Below are 22,273 nucleotides of genomic sequence, written 5' to 3'. Positions count from 1 at the left end.
TATATAAGTCAGACACTGATAGACCCCAGGTAAAAAGAGTCGAAAGACACAATCTGCCTTCGAAAAATTCATGATTTAGTCAAGGAAAAATACACATAATGAACAGGTTGCAAAGAGTGAGATAAAACCAACAAGTGAAGCACATACAAGTACACGAATGGCTTGGACTTGAGGAAAGAGTGGGGATATTGTTTTTATTTTTATTTTTTTTGAGACAGGGCCTCACTTTGTCACCCAGGCTAGAGTGCCGTGGCATGATCTCAGCTCACTGCACCCTTGACCTCTTGGGTTCAAGTGATCTTCCCACCTCAACCCCCCAAGTAGCTAGGACCAACCACAGGCGCATGACAGCACCCCAACTAATATTTTGTATTTTTGGTAGAAACGGGGTTTTGCCAGGTTGCCCGGGCTGGTCTCAAACTCCTGAGCTCCAACACCCGCTAATATTTTATATTTTTGGTAGAAATGGGGTTTCGCCAGGTTGCCCAGGCTGGTCTTGAACTCCTGAGCTCAAGTGATCTGCCCACATTAACCTCCCAAAGTGCTAGGATTACAGGCATGAAGACCACACCTGGCCGAGTTGGGGTATTATTAAGAGAAAATATGGCTGGGTGCAGTGGCTCACACCTGTAATCCCAGCACTTTGGGAGGCCAAGGCAGGTGGATCACCTGAGGTCAGGAGTTCAAGACCAGCTGACCAATATGGTGAAACCCCATCTCTACTAAGATTACAAAAATTAGCCAGGTGTGGTGGCGTGCGCCTGCAGTCCCAGCTACTCAGGAGACTGAGGCAGGAGAATCATTTGAACCCGGGAGGCGGAGCTTGCAGTGAGCCAAGATCGCACCACTGCGCTCCAGCCTAGGCTACAGAGCAAGACTCTGTCTCAAAAAAAAAAAAAAAGAGAGAGAGAGAGAAAACACTTGCTGAGAGAGATGGTGTCTGAGACTGGCATTCAAACAGGAGCAAGAGTTGTCCAGGTGCAGGAGCCAGACAGGAGGAGGGCATTGCAAGTGGAGGGAATAGCTTGTGCACAAATGAGAAGGGCAGGAAGCACCACAGGATAGGTGAAACATTTAAACAAATGTAAAATGTAGGCAGGCGCAGTGGCTCACGCCTGTAATCCCAGTACTTTGGGACGCCAAGGTGGGAGGATCACCTGAGATCAGGAGTTTGAGACCAGCCTAGTCAACATAGTGAAACCCCACCTTTAACAAAAATTCAAAAATTATCCAGGCATTGTGGCGTGTGCTTGTATTCCCAGTTACTCAGGAGGCTGAGACATGAGAATCACTTGAACCCAGGAGGCGGAGGTTGCAGTGAGCTGAGATCATACCACTGCACTCCAGCCTGGGGGACAGAGTAAGACTCCATCACAAAAACAAAAACAAACAAAAAAAACCAACATAAGATGTATTATACATGTAAAATATACACCAAAGTTTTGAATACTTACTACAAAAAAAGAATGTAAACTTTTTATAATTTCCATACTGATTTTTTTTTTTTTGAGATGGAATTTTGCTCTTGTCACTCCGGCTGGAGTGCAATGGCGCAATCTCAGCTCACTGCAACTTCTGCCTCCCGAGTTCAAGCAATTCTCCTGCCTCAGCCTCCCAGGTAGCTAGGACTACAGGTGCCCGCCACCACACCTGGCTAATTTTTGTATTTTTAGTAGACGCACGGTTTCACCATGTTGGCCAGGCTGGTCTCGAACTCCTGATCTCAGGTGATCCACCCACCTCGGCCTCCCAAAGTGCTGAGATTACAGGCGTAAGCCACCACGCCTGGCCTCATACTGATTTTTATGGTGACTTCTTTATTGTGGTAAAATATATATAACATAACATTTACCATTTTAGCCTTTTTTTTGAGACAAGGTCTGGCTCTATCACAGAGGCTGGAGTGCAGTGGCGTGATCTTGGCTCACTGCAACCTCCACCTCCTGAGCTCAAGCCATCCTCCTATCTTAGCCTCCCAAGTAGCTGGGACTACAGGTAGTCCCCACGATGCCTGGGTAATTTCTTTTTTGTATTATTTTTGTAGAGATGGGGTTTCGCAATGTTGCCCAGGCTGGTCTCAAACTTGTGAGCTCAAGCGATCCTCTAGACTCGGCCTCCCAAAGTGCTGGGATTACAGGCCTGAGCCACCACGCCTGGCCCATTTTAGCCATTTTTAAGTGTACAATTCAATGACAATAAGTACATTCACACTGCTGTGCAACCATCACCATCCCCCATTTCCAGAACAACTTCATCCTTGCAAATAGAAACTGTAATTCAACAAGAATTCCCATTCTCTTCTAACCCCTGATAAGCCCTATTATACCTTCTATCACTATGAATTCCATATTGATTTTTTAATATTTACGTTGAAATAATGTTTGGAATATACTGGGTTAAATATAGTCATGTGCTGTATAACAATGTTTCAGTCAACAACAGACCACACATACAATAGTTCTACAAAATTATAAGATTACAATGGTGCAGAAAAATTCCTATTGCCTAGTGACATCATAGCAATCCTAACCGTCCTAACGTTGCTGCACAATGCGTTACTCACAAATGTGTGTAATTATGCTGGAGTTAACGAACCTACAGCACAGCCAGTCGTATAAAATTACAGCACATGCAATTATGTATAGTACATACTTGATAATGACAATAAACGACTATGTTACTGGCTTATGTATTTACCATATTTTTTATTTTATGGTGTACTCTTTCTACTTATAAAAAAAATTAACTGTAAAGCAACCTCAGGCAGGTCCTTCAGAAGTTATTCCAGAAGGCATTGTTATCACAGATGACAGCTCCATGCCTGTTATTGCCCCTGAAGACTTTCCAGTGGGACAAGATGTGGAGGTAGAAGACAGTGATATTGATGATCCTGACTCTTTGTATGTCTAAGCTAACATGAATGTGTGTGTTTGTGTCTTAGTTTTTAACAAAAAAGTTTAAAAAGGTAAAAAAAAAATTTTTTTAAGTTGAAAAGAGCTTATAAAGAGATAAACATTTTTATACAGCTGTACAACATATTTGTCTTAAGCTGAGTGTTATTACAAGTCAAAAAGTTAAAACAATTAAAAAGTTTATAAAGTAAAAAAGTTACAGTAAACTAAGGTTAATTATTGCAAAAAAAATTTTAAATAATTTGAGTGTAGCCTAAATACACACGTGTTTATAAGATCTAAAGTAGTGTACAGTCATGTCCTAGGCCTTCACATTCACCCACCACTCACTCACAGGTTCACCCAGAGCAACTTCCAGTCCTGCAAGCTCCATGCATGGTAGATACCCTACATAAGTGTAACACTGTTTATCTTCTCTGGAGATGGAGTCTCGCTCTGTTGCCTAGGCTGGTGTGCAGTGGCGTGATCTCAGCTCACTGCAAACTCTGCCTCCCGAGTTCAAGCGATTCTCCTGCCTCAGCCTCCTGAGTAGCCAGGGCTACAAGCGCGTGCCACCACACAAGGCTATTTTTTAAATTTTTAGTAGAGACGGGGTTTCACCATGTTGGCCAGGCTGGTCTCGAACTCCTGACCTCAGGTGATCTGCTCGCCTCGGCCTCCCAAAGTACTGGGATTATAGGCGTGAGCCACCATGCCCGGCCCACTGTTTATCTTTTATACCACATTTTTACTGTACTTTTATGCGTAGGTATGTTTAGATACACAAATACCACTGTGTTACAACTGCCTACAGGACTCAGTACAATAATATGCCGTATAGGTCTATAGCCTCGGAGCAATAAGCTGTACCATACAGCCTAGGTGTGTAGTCAGCTATGCCATCTAGGTTTGTGTAAGTGTGCTCTATCGTGTTCATAAAATGACACATTTCGCAGAACAGATCCTCATTAAGTGATGCCATTACTACAGTTCACCTTGTTTCTTTTTATATCTTTAATGTGGCTACTAGAAAATTTTAAATTGGGGCTCACATTCTACTTCTAATGGACACTACTGTGCTAAAATATAATGTGCAAGTAAGGAAATAGAGATGATGCTGGAATGAGTAGATACAGGACCAGTCATGAGGGGGCCATGCATTATCCTACAGGACACCGGAGAGCAAATAATAGACTTATAAGCAGAGTGACAGGATGAGACCACCATGGTACTAATGTGGGTGCTAGCCTGGAGGAGGGCAAGGCTGTAGGCAGAGAGACCTGTTAGCATAAAGCAGCATAAAGCTGAGCTGAGAGGCAAAGAATACTCGAATTATGGCACAGGAAAGTAGAATGAAAAAGAACCACAACTCCTAAACAGAATGACTGCATCACAACCACCTGGAAAAACAACAAAGTCATCAACCAATTTTTAGAAATTATATGATAATTCAGAAAGTCTGATAAGTACAAAATCAATAGCTTTCCAAACCTATTATAAAAATGTGAAAAAATAAATCTCATTCATAAGAGCAATATATCTGTACACTATTTTAAAACTACATAAAAAAACACAAAATCACATACACAAGTCTAGGAAAGAATTCAACAAGAAATGTGTCAGATCAATACAAAGAGAAACAGAAAACTTTAGTGAAGATCTAGAAGAAGACCAGAAGAGTGGAGATCTATGATAGCAGCTGTCAAACAGGATCAATCATGTGCCAGGCACTTTACATGTACATATATACTCACGTTAAAGTATTCATTTAATCCTTTCAATAACCCTATGTGGGAGGTACTATAATTATCCTATTTTTGATAAGAAAAAATGATTGTTTTATAGAAATACTCAAAATAATATGTAAATTCAATACAAACTTCATTTTAAAAAACTTTTTAAAGAATGAATTGACTGTGTGCAGCAACATGGATCAGCTGGAGGCCACGACCTGAGTGAATTAATGCAGGAACAGAAAACCAAATACTGTGTGTTCTCACTTGTAAGTGCAGCTAAACATCCAGTACACATGGACATAAAGACAGGAACAACAGACACTGGGGACTACTAGAGGGGAGGGGAAGACAGAGAAGGGGGCCGCAGGCTGAAAAACTACCTATACCCAGTACCTGAGTGAAGGACTCATCCATACCCCAAACTCCAGCATAACATAATATACCCATGTAACAAACCTGCACATGGACCCCCTGAATTTAAAATAAAAGTTGAAATTATTAAAAAAAAAAAAAAAAAAGAATGAATCGACCATCAAGAAAGTGAAAACACAACACACAGAATGGGAAAAAATATTTACAAATCCGGGAAGGGTGTGTATCTAGAATATACAAAAATCTCTTACCACCAAATAATAAAAAGACAAATCAATTTAAAAACTGGCTAAGAATCTGAATAGGTATTTCTGTTCTTTATTTTTTAATATATTTTTTAGAGACGAGATCTGTCTCTGTTGCCCAGGCTGCAGTGCAGTGGTGCAATCATAGCTCACGACAGCCTCAAACTCCTGGGCTCAAGTGATCCTTCTGCCTCAGCCTCTTGACTACAAGTGTGCTAACTGAACAGACAAGTCCAGCTAACTGAATAGACATTTCCTGATAGAAGGTATACAAATGGCCAATAAGCACTTGAAAAGATGTTCAATATCATGAGCTGTTAGGGAAATGCAAATCCAAACCACAATCAGATACCACTTTACACCGAGTAGGATGGTTCTATTCAAAAAAACAAATAAGGCCAAGTATGGTGGTGCACACCTGTAATTACAGCACTTTGATCCAAGGTGGGAGGATCACTTGAGGCCAGGAATTTGAGACCAGACTGGGCAACATAGTGAGACCCTGCCTCAAAAAAAAAATTAATTAGCCAGGAGTGGTAGTGTGCCTATAGACTTAGCTACTTGGGAGGCTGAGGCAGGAGGATTGCTTGAGCTGAGGAGTTTGAGGCTGCAGTAACCTTTGATCACTCCACTGCACTCCAGCCTGGTCAACAGAGTAAGACCCTGTCTCTTGGAAAAAAAAAAAAAAAAAGTGCTGGCAATAATGTGAAGAAATTAGAAATCTCATGCATTATTGGTGGGAATGTCAAATGGTGCAGCTGCTCTGGAACACAGTCTGGCAGTTATATAACCTAGCAATGCCACTGGCAGGTATATACCCAAGGGAAATGAAAACACATGCCCGTACTAAAGTTCATAGCTATTCATAATAGCCCAAAAGTGGAAACAACCGAAATGTCAATTAGCTGATGAACAGATAAATAAAATGTAGCTCCGTATGAGTTGAATTGTATTCCCCAAAAAGATATGTTGAAGGTCTAACCCCCAGTACCTGTGAATGTGACCTTATTTGAAAATAGGGTCTTCGCAGATGTAATCAAGTTAACATGAGGTCATACTCAAGTAGGGTGGGCCCTTAATCAACTATGACTTCTGTCCTTACAGGAGGAGGAGAAGAAACAGGCTTACACTAAGGGAATCCAATGTGCAGACAGACACACAGGGAAGGTGACCATTTGAAGACAGAGGCAGAGACTGGAGTTGTGCAACTGCAAACCAAGAAATGCCAAGGACTGCCGACAACCACCAGAAACTAGACGAGGCAAGGTAGGATTCTCCCCTAGAGCCTTCAGGAAGAGCACAACCCTGCTGAGACCTTAATTTTGAACTTCTAGCTTCCTTAACTGTGAGAGAATAAACCTCTGTTGTTTTAAGTCAGCAGTTTGTGTTACTTTGACCACAGCCCTACAAAACAAATATAACATAGGATGAAATTTCATTCAGTAATAAAAAGAAGGAGGGACTGAAACATGCTATAGCATGGAAGAATCTTCAGTACATTATCCTAAGTTAAAGCAGCCAGTCACAAAAGACCACACATTGTATGATTCCATTTACACAAAACACCCAGATCTAGAAAGACAGAAATATTAGTGGTTGCCTAGGGCTGGAATCAGGGATAGGGAGTGACTGCTAATTGGTATGGGTTTCTTTTTGGGGTGATAAAAATGTTCTAAAATTAGACTATGGTGATGTTTGCACAACTCTATGAATATACTAAAATCATTAAATTGTACACTTTGAAGAATTGTATGGTATGTGAATTACATCTCAATAAAGCCATAAAGCTGTGCGTGGTGGTTCACACCTGTAATCCCAGCATTTTGGAAGGCCAAAGCGGGTGGGTCACTTGAACCCAGGAGTTCCAGACCAGCCTGCGCAACATGGTGAAACTTCATCTCTATAAATAATACAAAAATTAGCCAGTGTGGTGGTACACACCTGTAGTCCCAGCTACTTGGGGGGCTGAGGCAGGAGGATTACTTGAGCCCAGGAGGTCAAGGCTGCTACTGCACTCCAGCTGAGTGACAGAGTGAGACCTCATCTCTCTTTTTTTTTTTTGAGACGGAGTCTCGCTCTGTTACCCAGGCTGGAGTGCAGTGGTGCAATTTCAGTTCACTGCAACCTCCGCCTCCTGGGTTCAAGTGATTTTCCTGCCTCAGCCTCCTGAGTAGCTGGGATTATAGGCACACACCACCATGCCCGGCTAATTTTTGTATTTTTAGTAGAGATGGGGTTTCACCATGTTGGCCAGGCTGGTCTCGAACTCTTGACCTGGTGATCCGCCCGCCTCAGCCACCCAAAGTGCTGGGATTACAGGAGTGAGCCACCGCGCCCAGCTCCCATCTCTTAAAAGAAAAAAAAATTGACAAGTTGACTGTAAAATTAATCTGGAAAATAATAATAACCAAAAATATTGTTTTTTAAATGAGAGTACATGAGCTGATATAGTATATGACTTCCAATAAAATAATAATCATGATGGAGTATTTACCCTATTAGATGTCAACATATAACATATAGTTTAATATACGATGTTGTGGTATTGGTCCAGCAAAATAGAAAAGTATGCCATAGAACAGAAAACAGTCTAGAAACAGATCCTGTATGATCAATGAGTACATGAGGCCAGGCAAGATGGCTCATGTCTGTAATTCCAGAACTTTGGGAGGCTGAGTGGGGAGAATCTCCTGAAGCCAGGAGTTTGAGACCAGCCTAAGCAACATAGCAAGACTCATCTCTATCTCTACAAATAAAAATTAAAAAGAAAAAAAAGAAATTAGCACATGGTAAGTGTGGCATTTTGGATTAATGGTTCAAGAATGGACTGACTAGGCCAGGCGCGGTGGCTCACGCCTGTAATCCCAGCACTTTGGGAGGTCGAGGCGGATGGATCACAAGGTCAGGAGATCGAGACCATCCTAGCGAACACGGTGAAACCCCATCTCTACTAAAAATACAAAAAATTAGCCAGGCGAGGTGGTGGGCACCTGTAGTCCCAGCTACTCGGGAGGCTGAGGCAGGAGAATGGCGTGAACCCGGGAGGCGGAGGTTGCAGTGAGCTGAGATCGCGCCACTGCACTCCAGCCTGGGCGACAGAGCGAGACTCCGACTCAAAAAAAAAAAAAGAATGGACTGACTATTCGAGGTGACAGTGTTTGGAAAACAACAATTACACACACACAATTCCAGAGGAATTAAAGAAAAAAAACTATTCCCACAAGAAGAACTTCTAGGAGAAAACAGAGCTTTAGGAGAAAACCCTCCTCTCTCTAAAAGCAGAGAAGGATTTTTCAACTTCAGCACAATTGACATTTTTGGCTGGTGAAATTCTTTCATGTGGAAAGCTTTCTCGTGCGCTGTAAGATGTTCACCAGGTGCTGTAGGATGTTTAGCAGCACCCCTCGCTTTTACTCACTAGATAACCAATAGCAGCACCATCCTAGAGGAACAAACAAAAAACGTTTATAGACATTGCCAAATAACCCCAAGAGCAAAAATCTGCGATTTAAGACCCACTCGGATTGGGAATGATAGCCACAAAATACAAACACACACAGAACAGACTGATAAATTAAAACCTAAAATTTTAAACTTTGTTTCAACAAAGATGCCATATAGTTAAAAGACAAGCAACAACTTAAAAAAGCAATAAGCAGGGAGTAAATATTATAAACACATATAAGTAACAAAAGATAAAAATCCAGAACATATAAAATACTATTATAAATCAATAAGGAAAAGACAATCTAATAGAAAGAGATGTTTCTCAAAAGAGGAAATACAAATGGCTGACAATCATGAAGATGTTCAATCTCAATAGTAATCAGGGGAATGCAAATTAAAACAGCAATGAGAAATCACTTTTCCATCCATCAGATTGGCAAAAACAAAAAAGACTGATACCATTAAATGATCAAAAGAGCATGAGGGGGGCCAGACACGGTGGCTCACGCCTGTAATCGCATCACTTTGGGAGGCCGAGGCAGGCGGATCACTCTAGGTCAGGAGTTCGAGACCAGCCTGGCCAATATGGTGAAACCCCGTCTCTACTAAAAATACAAAAATTAGCCAGGCGTGGTAGCGGGTGCTTGTAATCCCAGCTACTCGGGAGGCTAAGGCAGGAGAATCGCCTGAACCTGGGAGGCAGAGGCTGCAGTTAGCCGAGATCACGCCACTGCACTCCAACCTGGGCAACAGAGCAAGACTCTGCCTCAAAAAAAGAAAAAAAAAAAAAGAACATGGAGGAAACTATTATCCACCGTGGGTGGCAGTTTGGCATTCCTAAATCCCCATACTCTCCCACCCAGCAATTCCACCTGCAGGTACCCACCCTTGAGAAATGCTCTCACATGGGCACACAGAGGTGTGTGGGAAGGATGTTCTCCGCCACACTGTGTCTAACAATGAAAAACTGGAAACAATCTATGGAATCTTACATAACCTTGGAATTTACACAGCAAGTAGAAAGAACAGGTAGATCTCTGCGTACTGACAAAGAAAAAATTCCAAGACCCGTTTTTAAGCATAAAACGTCAAGTTGTGTAATGCATAAAACACACATATTTGTAAAAGTTTAAAGCGAAATCTTACAAACATACATCTTATACGTACACACACTTGTCAAATAAATGCAAAGAAAAATACACACAAACTGACAACAGTTCTTATTTTGTGGGAAAGGGACTGGTAAAGAAGGTGGAGATGGAAAAAAAAAATCAAAGAGGATCTGTCTTCCACACTCCCCACCCTCACCACCAAGAACATCAAGCTAAGAAAGATGTCTTGTTTAAAATTTTTACATAATTTTGTTACAAGGCTTTATGCACGGACTATAACTAGAATATTTTAAAAATACATTTTTAAAACAAGCTCAACTTGACCAAATTTAATCCATCTTCCCCCTGCGCCCCGACCCGCACTTCCTAATTCCTATGATTAACAAAACCTTTCAATTCCTTCTATCCTTGGAACAGAACTAAGAAAATAAATAAAGTATAATTTCAATTTTGTGTTTTTGAGGAGAGGGTATATAAAGGAGTTTGAATGTTGGAATCATATCAAAAGCTTATCGAGGGATGGGTTTGTTTGTATTTTAAGGAGCAGATGTCAATTTTGTAATAAATAATGACTAAGGTTCTTAGTTTTGATCCATCCAGGGATGTGAAAAGCGAAAGGGGTGGCTCCCGGCAAGGCCCAGAGCAGGGTGTGGTCTGGGAGGACAGGGATGGTAGCGGGGGTGGCGGCTCACACGAATCCAGGGGAGAAAACAGCAGCTGTGGCCGCGTCGAACCCGCAGCGCCCGAGGAGCTACCAGGTGCCGCGGGCGGGGCCTCCCTTTTAGCTGACTGGGACACGCAGCCTCCAAGGTCTGGTAGGGTCTCCCAGGGAGAGGGTAAGGGGGTCGGAAGGAGAGGCCCAAGGACGGCGTGGGAGGACGCGGGCAGGCGTGAGGCCCTCCTTGCGCACCTGGGTGCTGAACCGCCCCGCCGTGTGCAACGGGGGCGAGGGGGTCACGCCGAGGGGCGGGGAGAGGGGCAGGGCCAACTCGCTCCGGGACAGCGGGGTCCCCGCAATGTCACCCCCGTACACGGTAATATCCCCCCGCTCCACGACCCCTCTTGATCTGCACTGAAGCACCCCCTGCCCCGCGCACAATCCTGGTGCAAGGCCTCGCCGGCTTCTGAGCCTCACTTACCTGCTGTCTCGGACTGGGCCGCACACCTGCAGCGGACTCACGTTACAGACCTGGAACCTGTGCGGCCGCCTGCGCGCACCCACCCGGATTCACTACAGCCGTAACCACTTCCGTTCCTGCGGCAGGCCTGGAGGACGTAATCCCAGCTGGGGTGTGGGAACGGGCAACGCCATCTTGTACGGAAGCTACTGGGGCAGGTGATGCCTACCCAGTCTCTCTCCTCTGTTGAACAAAGGATCTGTTAAAATTGGAAGGGCTTAACGTCTTCCTCGGAAAAGTGACGCATTTGTTACTGGGATGGTATGTTTGTGTTTTGGTTTTGGCTTTGAAGGGAGAAACCTCCAGAACTCTCACAAATGTAATATGGGACATCGAATTTTCATTCTTTAGTATCCTGCGTACTGTTTTTCTGTTAAACGATAACAGTAAATAGAAGGAAAGACACTGTATTTAAATAATGTAGTCTTCATTAGCAGTACACATTATCCTATAGCCACTATAATAATTTTATGTACCCTCCTTTTTTTTTTTTTTTTTTTGGTAGAGACTGTCTCCCTACGTTGCCTAGGCTGGTCTCGAACTCTTGGGCTCAAGCGAACCTCACAACTCGGCCTCCCAAAGTGCTGGGATTACAGGCGTGAATGCCCAACCTATGCCATCTTTTATAGCGATAACCACAGTACTTTCTGTTTATATATTAAATCGTTCATCCAATCAGTCTTTATTAGCAATTATATGTGAAGCAGTTAATGTGTGCTACATGCATGCTTTTCCTTTCTCATGGAATGTGTAAAACAGAAGGAGAAATGAGATGTGCATAAATAACCAATATAAGGTATAATAATAGCTACCATTTGTTGACTTTGTGCTCACCTGTTGCTAGGAACTTTGCAAAGCATTTTACTTATTTTTTCTCTTTTAATCCCCATAACAATCCTGTGAGGCAGTACTATTATTAGTGCCATTTTACATAAAATAGAAAAAGGTTAAATAACTTCCTCAAGGTAATTCAGCAAGTAAGCACCAGAGTTAGGAATCAAACCTCATATGTCTGATTGCAGAGCATGTGGCCCCATCCTTTATACTATATTGCCTTCAATACAGGGGCAAATGTTTTAAATTCCATTGAATGAGTACCCATGGGGGAAATTTCCAGCTATTATAGAGGATTAACTCCCTGAATTTTTATCTGCTCCATCTTGAAACACTTAAAAAACAAAAGATAAAGAGGAAATGCAAATTAAAACCACAATGAGATATAGCTAAATGAAAAAGAGAAAATATCAAGTATTGGCAAGATTGTGGAGCAACCACAACTCTCATATGCTCCTGAAGGGAACATAAATTGATGCAATCACTTTGTTTAACTGTTTGGCGGTATCAACTGAAGCTGAATATGTGAAGACTTTGTTCCAACAATTTCACCCCTAGCTGGGGCACAGTGGCTCAATGTGTAATCCCAGCACTTTAGGGATTTTCACTGTGTTGCCCAGGCTGGTCTTGAACTCCTGGCCTCAAGCGATCCTCCCACCTCAGCCTCCCAAAGTGCTGGGCATCATGGTGCGCACCTGTAGTCCCAGCTACTCCAGAGGCTTAGGCAGGAGGACCTCTTGATCCCTGGAGTTTGAGGCTGCAGTGAGTTGTGATCACACCACTGCAGTCCAGCATAGGTGACAGAGCTAGACTCTGTCTCGAAAACAAAAACAACAAAAAACAATTTTACTCCTAGTTATATATATCCAACTGAAATGTCTGCATGTATTCACCAAAAGGACATGTACCAAAAAAAAGCTCATACCCATACTTTCAACAGCCCCAAACTGGAAACTACCCAAATATTCCTGCTATTAGAAGTCACTGTATATAGTGATTAATCTTAGGGTAGTAATAACTGGAAGGGAACATGAGGAGGTTCACGAAGTGCTGATAATGTTCTATTTCTTAATCTGAGTGCGGCTTTACATGTGTGTTCAGGTTATATTTGTGAGCACTTTTCTGGATTCATATATACTTCGATAAAAGGGTTTTTTAAAAATGATAGTAAAGGAGTGAAAAGTTTGTTAACCCAAAGAAGAAAGAACAGGAAAGGACATAATACCAAACTAAAAAAAAAGATACAATTTTAAAAGATAGAAATTAGATTAGAATGGCAGATACATTGTATGCTTGCATTAAAATATCTCATGTACCCCATAAATATGTACATCTACTGTGCGCCCACAAAAATTAAAAATTAAAAACAAAAAGAATAGCAAAATATTGACATTTGGAGGATTTCATAAAGAGCTGACTGGATTCACAAGCAATCACTCTACATTAAGGCCCAGTCAACATGACTCATCTGTGCATACAGAATTTCTAATCAGCTTTTAAAATACAGTTTCTCACTTTTAAATATGAGAAGACATCCAAGAATCACCAGTCATTATGGGAATGTCTGACATAATTAATTAACCTTTTCTAAGGAGCATGTATAGAACTATGTATAGAACCCTCCATTCCTGAGGAAGACAAAGGAAAGAACTATGTCCTCAACGATGTGAAAACACAAATTGTTCTCACATTTACAGGGAAGATTTAAGAAAATTAATTTTTATTTAGGCCATTGATTAACAGGTTGCTGTTTTTTAAATCAAATAATTTTTTTAAAATGTAGGCTATTGAGCAACTTTTTACAAATTGCAAAAATTGCTGTCATACAGATCACATTCTCTGACTGCATTGCAATTAAGTTAGAAATCAATAATGAGGCTGGGTGCGGTGGCTCATGCCTGTAATCCCAGCAGTTTGGGAGGCTGAGGCAGGTGGATCACCTGAGGTCAGGAGTTCAAGACCAGCCTGGCCAATACGGTGAAACCCTGTCTCTACTAAAATACAAAAATTAGCCAGGCACAGTGGCTGATGCCTGTAATCTCAGCTACTTGGGAGACTGAGGCAGGAGAACTGCTTGAACTCGGGAGACGGAGGTTGCAGTAAGCCGAGATCATGCCACTGCATTTCAGCATGGGCAACAGAGCGAGACTCCATCAAAAAAAAAAAAAAGAAGAAGAAAGAGAGAGAGAGAGAGAGAATGAAAGACAGAGAGAGAGAAAGAAAGAAAGAGGGAGAGAGGGAAGAAGGAAGGAAGGAAATGAAGGAAGGGAAAGAAAGGATTATTTTTAAAACTCCATGTACTTGGAAATTACGTCTGTAATCCCAGCACTTTGAGAGACTTAGGCATGTGGCTCACTTGAGCCCAGGAGTTTAAGACCGCTCTGGGCAACATGGCAAAACTCCATCTCTACCCAAAATACAAAAGTTAGCTGGGCGTGGTGGCACACACCTGTGGTCCCAGCTACTCGGGAGGCAGATGTGGGAGGATCGCTTGAGTCTCGGGAGCAGAGGTTAAACAATGGCTAAAATCCAAAACACTGCCAACACCAAATTCTGCTAAGGATGTGGAGCAACAGGAACTCTCATTCATTGCTGTTGGGAATGCAAAATGGTATAGCCACTTCTGAAGACAGTTTGGCAGTTTCCTATAAAGGTAAAGATAGTCTCAGCATGCAATCCAGCAGCCACACCCTTGGGTATTTACCAAAATTTAGGACCACACATAAACTTGCACATGAATGTTGACAGCAGGTTTATTTATAAGCTGGAAACAACCAAGATGTCTTTCAGTAGGTGAAAGAATATCCAAACTGGTACATCCTTACAATGGAATATTATTCAGAACTAAAAAGAAAGAAGTTATCAAGCTGCAAAAAATAATATGGAGAAACCTTAAATGTATATTGCTAAGTGAAAGAGGTCAGTCTGAAATGGCTACATACCGTATGGTTCCAACAATATGACATTTTGGAAAAGGCAAAGCTGTAGAGATAGTAAAAAGATCAATGGTTGCCAGGGATTCCAGGGGAGGAGGAAAGGCAGAATAGCTGGAGCAAGGGGGGATTTTTAGGCCAGTGAAACTATTCTGTGTGATACGGTAATGGTGGATACATGACAATACGCATTTGTCAAAACCTATGGAACTGTGCAACATGATGAGTGAACTCTAATGTAAACTATAAACTTTGGCTAATAAGGTATCAATATAATTTTGTAGCAAATGTACAACACCCATGCAAGATGTCAATAATAGATGAAACTGCATGTGGTGAGGGGAGGTATGTGGGAGCTCTCTGCACATTCTGTTCAAATTTTCTGTAAACCTAAAACTGCTCTAGAAATAAAGTCAATTGATTTTTTTTTTAAAAAAAAAGGTTATTGTGTGAACTATCTAAAATACTTTATTCATTTGTTTATTCATTCCAAGGACAACCTGATGTCAAGCACTGGGCTAGGGATTCATAGGACATCATGTGCAGAAAATTCATGAGGAACTGTGGCTGGAAGTGCTAGTTGCCCACCTAGTATCCATTCTCCCTTTCCACTTAGGGGGCATTAAACAATTGCATTTACAAAATACAATTTTCTGTCTTCATTAGGAGTAGGTGTGGCCATGTGACTAAGTTCTGGCTAATTAGTTATAAGCAAAAGTTTTTGCATGGGACTTTTGGTAATGTTTCTAAAAAGGGGACAGGCTGGGCACGGTGGCTTATTCCTGTAATCCCAGCACTTTGAAAGTCCAAGGCGGGCGGATCACTTGAGGTCAGGAGTTCAAGACCACCAACATGGTGAAACCCCATCTCCACTAAAAATTCAAAAATTAGCTGGATGTGGTGGCACATACCTGTAATCCAAGCTACTCAGGAAGCTGGAGCATGAGAATCACTTGAACCTGGGAGGCAGAGGTTGCAGTGAGCTGAGATTGCACCACTGCACTCCAGCCTGAGTGACAGAGCGAGAGACTCTGTCTCAAAAAAAAAAAAAAAAAAAAGAAGAAAAAAGAAAGAAAGAAAAGAAAAAGGGGATGAAGAGGACAGAGCTGGGTGTGGTGGCCCATGCCTGCAATCCCAGCACTTTGAGAGGCCAAGACAGGAGGATCACTTGAGCCCAGGAGTTCAAGACCAGGCTGGGCAACATAGGGATACCCCGTTTCTACAAAAGAGTAAAAAATTAGCTGGGCATGGTAGTGTGTGCCTGTAGTCCTAGTTACTCGGAAGGCCAAGGTGGAAGGATTGCTTGAGCCGGGGAGGGCAAGGCTCCCAGTGAGCCATGATTGCGCCACTGTACTCTAGCCTGGTAGATAGAGATTCTGTCTCATAAATAATGAGGGGAGAGACAACTCCCACAAGGCCTCTTTTGCCTTTTGTCATTGCCCTTCCCCTTCTTCCTTGCTTATACTAAGACCTGATAGCTGAAGCTCCAACAGTTCTCTGCCATCACAGTGGCAATTTAAAATGAAATCCAGGTGCTTAGGAAGACGGAGTGGAGAGGTAGATGTAGCCTGGATCCCTGATGCCTTCTGTAGTTTCCATACTAACCCCGAGCAACCTACCTCTGAACTTTGAACTTCTTTTTTTTTGAGATGGAGTCTCATTCTGTTGCCCAGGCTGGAGTGCAGTAGCACAATATCGGCTCACTGCAACCTCTGCCTCCCAGGTTCAAGTGGTTCTCCTGCCTCACCCTCCTGAGTAGCTAGGACTACAGGTGCATGCCACCCCACCTGGCTAATTTTTTATATTTTTAGTAGAGACAGGGTTTCACCATATTGGCCAGGCTGGTCTCAAACTCCTGACCTCGTGATCCACCTGCCTCGGCCTCCCAAAGTGCTGGGATTACAGGCGTGAGGCACCGCACTCAGCCTGTACTTCTTTTACATGGGAAAATAAACCTCTAATTTTCTTAAGCCACTGCAGTCAATGTTACTAGTGGTAGAATCCAATCCCTAACTGATATGGAAAACAAAAGATATTAATGATAAATGCATGCCACACCAGTCAACTAAAACCTATTTAATACAATGCCCAGCACTGAAGACACACAAAAAAGGTAGAAGATAATGATGGAGGTCAAAATTTAGAGGAATCGCTGCCTGATAGACTATTTCTGAAAAATCTTTCCTTCCATTGATTTTTTTTTTTTTTTTTAAGAAACAGGGTCTTGCTCTGTTGCCCAGGCTGAATGAAGTATAATGGCATGATCCTAGTTCACTGCAACCTCAAACTTCTGGGCTCAAGCAATCCTCCCCCTCAGCCTCTCAAGTAGCTGGGACTGCAGGAGTGCACCACCACACTCAACTAATTTTTTAATTTTTAGTAGAGACAAGGTCTTGCTGTGCAGCCAAGGCTAGTCTCAAACTCCTGGCCTCAAGCAGTCCTCCCACCTCAGCCTCCCAAAGTGCTAGGATTACAGGTGTGAGCCACTGTGCCTGGCCCCTGCCGATGATATTCTTTTTTTGTTTTTTTTTTTTGAGATGGAGTCTCGCTCTGTCACCCAGGCTGGAGTGCAGTGGCGCGATCTCGGCTCACTGCAAGCTCCGCCTCCTGGGTTCACGCCATTCTCCTGCCTCAGCCTCCCGAGTAGCTGGGATTACAGGCGCCCGCCACCACACCCGGCTATTTTTTGTATTTTTAGTAGAGACAGGGTTTCACCACGTTAGCCAGGATGGTCTCGATCTCCTGACCTCATGATCCACCTGCCTCGGCCTCCCAAAGTGCTGGGATTACAAGCGTGAGCCACCACGCCCGGCCCTTCTGATGATACTCTATCCATCCTTTCTACCCACTGATTCCTTTCGTCTATAAATTTGGGTAATATTATTAGGTACTACACAGACTATAAAATATATAGCTATTGTCTGTGCACTCAAGAAGCTCTGGAGCTACTTGGAAACACAAGAAAGAATGTTTGTTAGCAAATGAGAAGGGTTTTTGGTGGTTTAGAGAACTTCTTTGTTTCTGTAATAAGTGGTGTGTTTGGGGCAAAATGAGGTGCCGAGCTGAATTGCTTTGTAGGGTAAAAGGATAAGGAATTAGAAAGCTCAGTGAGTCAATCAAAGATTGAGAAAGGAATCAGCAAGGCTCCAAAATTATTGGAAAGAAGATATCTACAGAGGAGAGACTTTAGGGGAGAAAGAAATGTTTAAAATGTTTGGGGAGTTGAATTTAAGTTGCTACGGGGTTTGTGAATGTTATGTAACTTCATCTTCTATCTTCCACAGGTAAGGTTCAGCAAAGTCTATGTCATTCTCTAATGCTTTTGATCCAGCGGATTCTTGGGAAGAATTTGAATACATATTGGATTTTGCATCCAGGTTTGCAAGAGGAAAATACAAAGGTGACTTCTGGGCCTGCTGGAGGTGGAGGGTAGAGGATGGACAGCTGACATCTAGTCACAGAGGAAAGAACACAGAAAGAGATCTCCAGTTAAAGCTGATAGATTGAACCACACACAACCCACCTCCTTCTAAAATCCCTCTAGAACAATGGTTTAAAAAAAGTACTTTCACATAAAACTTCAAAATCAAAAAGATAAGGAAAATGATGAAAACCACTCAGATAAGAAGAGAGGATATTTATGCAGAGGCTGCTGTCGTTGGGAGTCCACCACCATACCACCATACTTTGGTGAGACTTGAAGGCAGGCAGGGAGTGGAAACACTTTATGCTGTAGTGAAAAAAGGGGAAGGCTTCGGTATGCTCTGACTGGAGATCATTGTCATGGGGAAACTGCAGGTGGGCTAACTAGAGGCTGGGCTTCTTGTGTAATGGTTTGGCTTTCTCTGGTTGGTCCTGTGTTGAAAATAGGGGCAAAATATAGGGAAGCTGACTCATTGACAAAGCCCTGCCCAGGCTGGCTGATTGCAGAGGTTGTGGGTCAGAGTTCTATTGTCATATATGGTCTGGCTACTGTCTGTTTATATAATCCGTCTCTCAGAGGACAGTAGAGGAGATCAAATTATTAACATTTTGGAAGCTGGAAAGCAGGAGGATAGTGTGAACTGAATTAGCAGACTTGCCATCTATCAAAGGGGATAGCCAAAAGCAAGCCAGATTTGCCCCAGAGAACCACCAAAGGTTCAAGAATTGGCAGCACCAGGTACCCCCAGAAGCAGGGATAAAGAGGGGGCTGAAATTGGACAGTTGGTTCAAAGTCTATTTCAGAAGCATTAGACCACTGGATTTCTTCCCTAGCTCCCAAATGACTACCTGGTGCAGAAGACTCAGGATTGATTTCCTGGAGAGGGTAGATAGTTCTTTGTCTAGTTAAGGATGGGGTGCCATAACAAACATGCCAATTCAGTGAAAATACCTACTTTCAAGACTCCTGCTTGACTCCCCTAAATCAACAGCCAATGTTAGAAGCCAAGTGTTAAAGTTTTTCAGATAATTTTGCTATAAGCCTGTGGGGAAATTTCATTACCATCTCATAGCAAGGCCTATAGTAGCATATGGGGGAAAAGTCTAAAAGACTTTGAAATGGACCAAAAGATTATTGAGAAATGGAAAATTGCATTGTTTTAAGTATCCCTTTCCAATTTATCAGATTCTGTGGGGTTTATACCTTTCATTGTCTTTGAGGTATTTAACAATTCTGAAGAGATAGACTCTAACTTGTAGAAAACTAAGAGTAACATAAATAAATATTATCGTCTTTAGATATACAAATAAATTCTGTTCTGAGAAGTTTCTGTTGACTTCCCTTTCTCACTGTTCTATTCAGAACGTTGATTTCAGGTGGGGTGTAGAGGCTCATGCCTATAATCCCAACACTTTGGGAGGCCAAAGCAGGAGGATTGCTTGAGCCCAGCCTGAGCAACGTAGCAAGATCCCATCACAGCAGAAAAAACTTTAATTAACGGGGCATGGTGATGTGCACCTGTAGTCCCAGCTACTAGGGAGGCTGAGGTGAGAGGATTGCTTGAGCCTAGGAGTTTGAGGTTACAGTGATGTATAATGGCACCACTGCACTGCAGCCAGGGCAACAGAGCAAGACCCTGTCAGAGAGGTGGGGGGTGCAGGAGAGACAGAGAGAGAGAGAGAGAGAGAAAAGAGAGAAGGAGAGAGAGAGGCTGGGTGTGGTGGCACACACCTGTAATCCTAGCACTTTGGGAGGCTGAGGGGTGGATCACCTGAGGTCAGGAGTTCAAGACCAACCTGGCCAACATGGTGAAACCCCCATCTCTACTAAAAATGCAAAAATTAGCCAGACCTAGTGGCTCACGCCTGTAATCCCAGACACTTGGGAGGCTGAGGCAGGATAATTGCTTGAACTTGGGAGGTGGAGGTTGCAGTGAGCCGAGGCTGCACGACTGCACTCCAGCCTGGGCAACAAAGCAAGACTGCCTCAAAAAAAAAAAAGGCCGGGCATAGTGGCTCACGCCTGTAATCCCAGCACTTTGGGAGGCCGAGGCGGGCAGATCACGAGGTCAGGAAATCGAGACCATCCTGGCTAACACGGTGAAACCCTGTCTCTACTAAAAATACAAAAAATTAGCCGGGCGTTGTGGCAGGTGCCTGTATTCCCAGCTACTCGGGAGGCTGACGCAAGAGAATGGCGTGAACCCAGGAGGCGGAGCTTACAGTGAGCCGAGATCGCACCACTGCACTACAACCTGGGCGACAGAGCGAGACTCCGACTCAAAAAAAAAAAAGAAAAGACTATTTGGTAAGTCACTCACTGGACTCTTAACTGAAAAGTAAGTGGGTGGATGACTGGTTTCTTAGAAGTTTTAATCCCATTAATTTATTAGAAATTTGTGTAGGCATTTTACTAGAAATCCTAATTTCTTCCTAGAAGGAAGCTTTCAATTACATCATGCAAAAAGATTGCATCCTAGTCCAGGTTTGGAATTTTTTTCTTTTGTAGGATGATGACTCTCAAATCTCCAGTCCAAAGCTGTATCTCTAAATACTTACTATACCAGTGCTATTCAGAGTACTAGGATAAAGTGAGATAAGGACCTCACTCCAGAATGTAACTCAGCATTCTGCTTCCTTCATTGAGAAAAAGAAAATCTTCCTACAAAAATGCTAAGGGAACTAAACCTGGTGTTTAGTGACATAGTTGCTTTACATTCTGCGACAAGCTTTTATCTTGTTGAGGACTGGTAACAAATTGCATAAAATGTGGAATAAATGCACAATGAAATATTACTCAGCCTCAAAAAGGAATGCAACTCTGACTCATGCTACAACATGGATAAACCTTGAAGATATTATGCTAAGTGAAATAAGCTAGGAACAAAAGGACAAATATTGTATGATTCTACTAATATGGAGTACCTAGAATAGACAAATTCCTAGAGACTAAAAGTAGAATAGTGATTACCAGGGCCTGGAGGGTGGAGTTCGTGTTTAAAGGGTACAGAGTTTCAGTTTAGGATGATGAAAAAAATCTGGAGACAGTGGTGATGGTTGCACAACAAATGTGAATGTACTTAATGCCACTGAACTATATGCTTAAAAATAGTTAAAAGGGGCTGGGCATGGTGGTTCCTGCCTGTAATCCCAGCACTTTTGGAGGCTGAGGAGGGATGATCACTTGAGCCCAGGAGTTTAACACCAGCCTGGGCAAGATAGGGACATCCCATCTCTACAAAAAATTTAAAAAATTAGCCAGGAGTGATGGCATCTGCCTGTGGTCCCAGCTACTCAGGAGGCTGAGGTGGGAGTATTGATTGAACCCAGGAGGCTACAGTGAACTATGATCGTGCCACTGCACTGCAGCCTGGGTGACAGAGGGAGACCTTGTCTCAAAAAAAGTTAAAATGGACAATTTTACTTCATGTGTATTTTACTACAATTTTTTTAATTGCAGACTGGCCAGTAAAGAGGCCACATTTTGAATTGTGCTATATTAGAGTCCAGGCTCTCTAAATATATCAACTCTGTTGGGGTTGGTATATTTACAACCCCTACAAACTAGCTCTTCCCTACTCCACATACATTTTACCCCCTCTCCACTTTTCATTTTGTTACTAAAGCTAGAGACCTGTGAAATGTCCTGACTCTTGCTTCTCCCTCATGTCGTTGTATGTAATCTGAACAATGATTGCCTAACTGTGCTGGTTATAAAGAAATTGTTCTGGGCTGGGCACAGTGGCTCATGCCTGTAATCCCAGCACTTTGGGAGGCCAAGGCAGGTGGATCACCAGAGGTTGTGAGTTCAAGACCAGCCTGGCTAACATGGTGAAACACGGTCTCTACTCTAAATACAAAAATTAGCTGGGCTCCTCCTTCAAGTGTTTGGTCCCAGTAATCTCAATCTTGACCTTTTATTTCCCCTGTCTACTTCTTACAGTCACTACTTCTTTGTTCCATTTTCCCTTTTTAATTCTCCAGTACCTGTGATATCTCTAATAATTCTTTATATTAATTTTCTCAGTTAAGATTGGCCAGGGGGAAGGGGTGGCTCACACCTGGAATCCCAGTACTTTGGGAGGCCAAGGCGGGTGGATTG

General features: G+C 42.7%; 1 protein-coding gene across 6 annotated transcripts in view; it reads right to left on the bottom strand.

Moving 5' to 3' along the window:
• EXD2 (exonuclease 3'-5' domain containing 2) overlaps nt 1-22,273 on the bottom strand; it is a 91,084-nt gene that overhangs the window by 40,120 nt on the left and 28,691 nt on the right. For 2 of the 6 annotated variants that reach the window (XM_063715598.1, XM_063715597.1), the window contains one exon: nt 10,943-11,164. The exons of 2 other annotated variants lie outside the window; for them this stretch is intronic. The gene's annotated coding sequence lies outside the window, so the exon portion shown is untranslated. Of the gene's footprint in view, nt 1-10,495; nt 10,740-10,942; nt 11,165-22,273 lie in introns of those variants that run through there. 2 more of the 6 variants (XM_054530238.2, XM_054530234.2) reach the window with 2 other exon arrangements.

The sequence above is a fragment of the Pongo abelii genome, chromosome 15 (genome assembly GCF_028885655.2).
Source record: "Pongo abelii isolate AG06213 chromosome 15, NHGRI_mPonAbe1-v2.0_pri, whole genome shotgun sequence".
NCBI classification, from domain to species: Eukaryota; Metazoa; Chordata; class Mammalia; order Primates; family Hominidae; genus Pongo; species Pongo abelii.
This window is presented reverse-complemented; position numbering and strand designations above follow the sequence as displayed.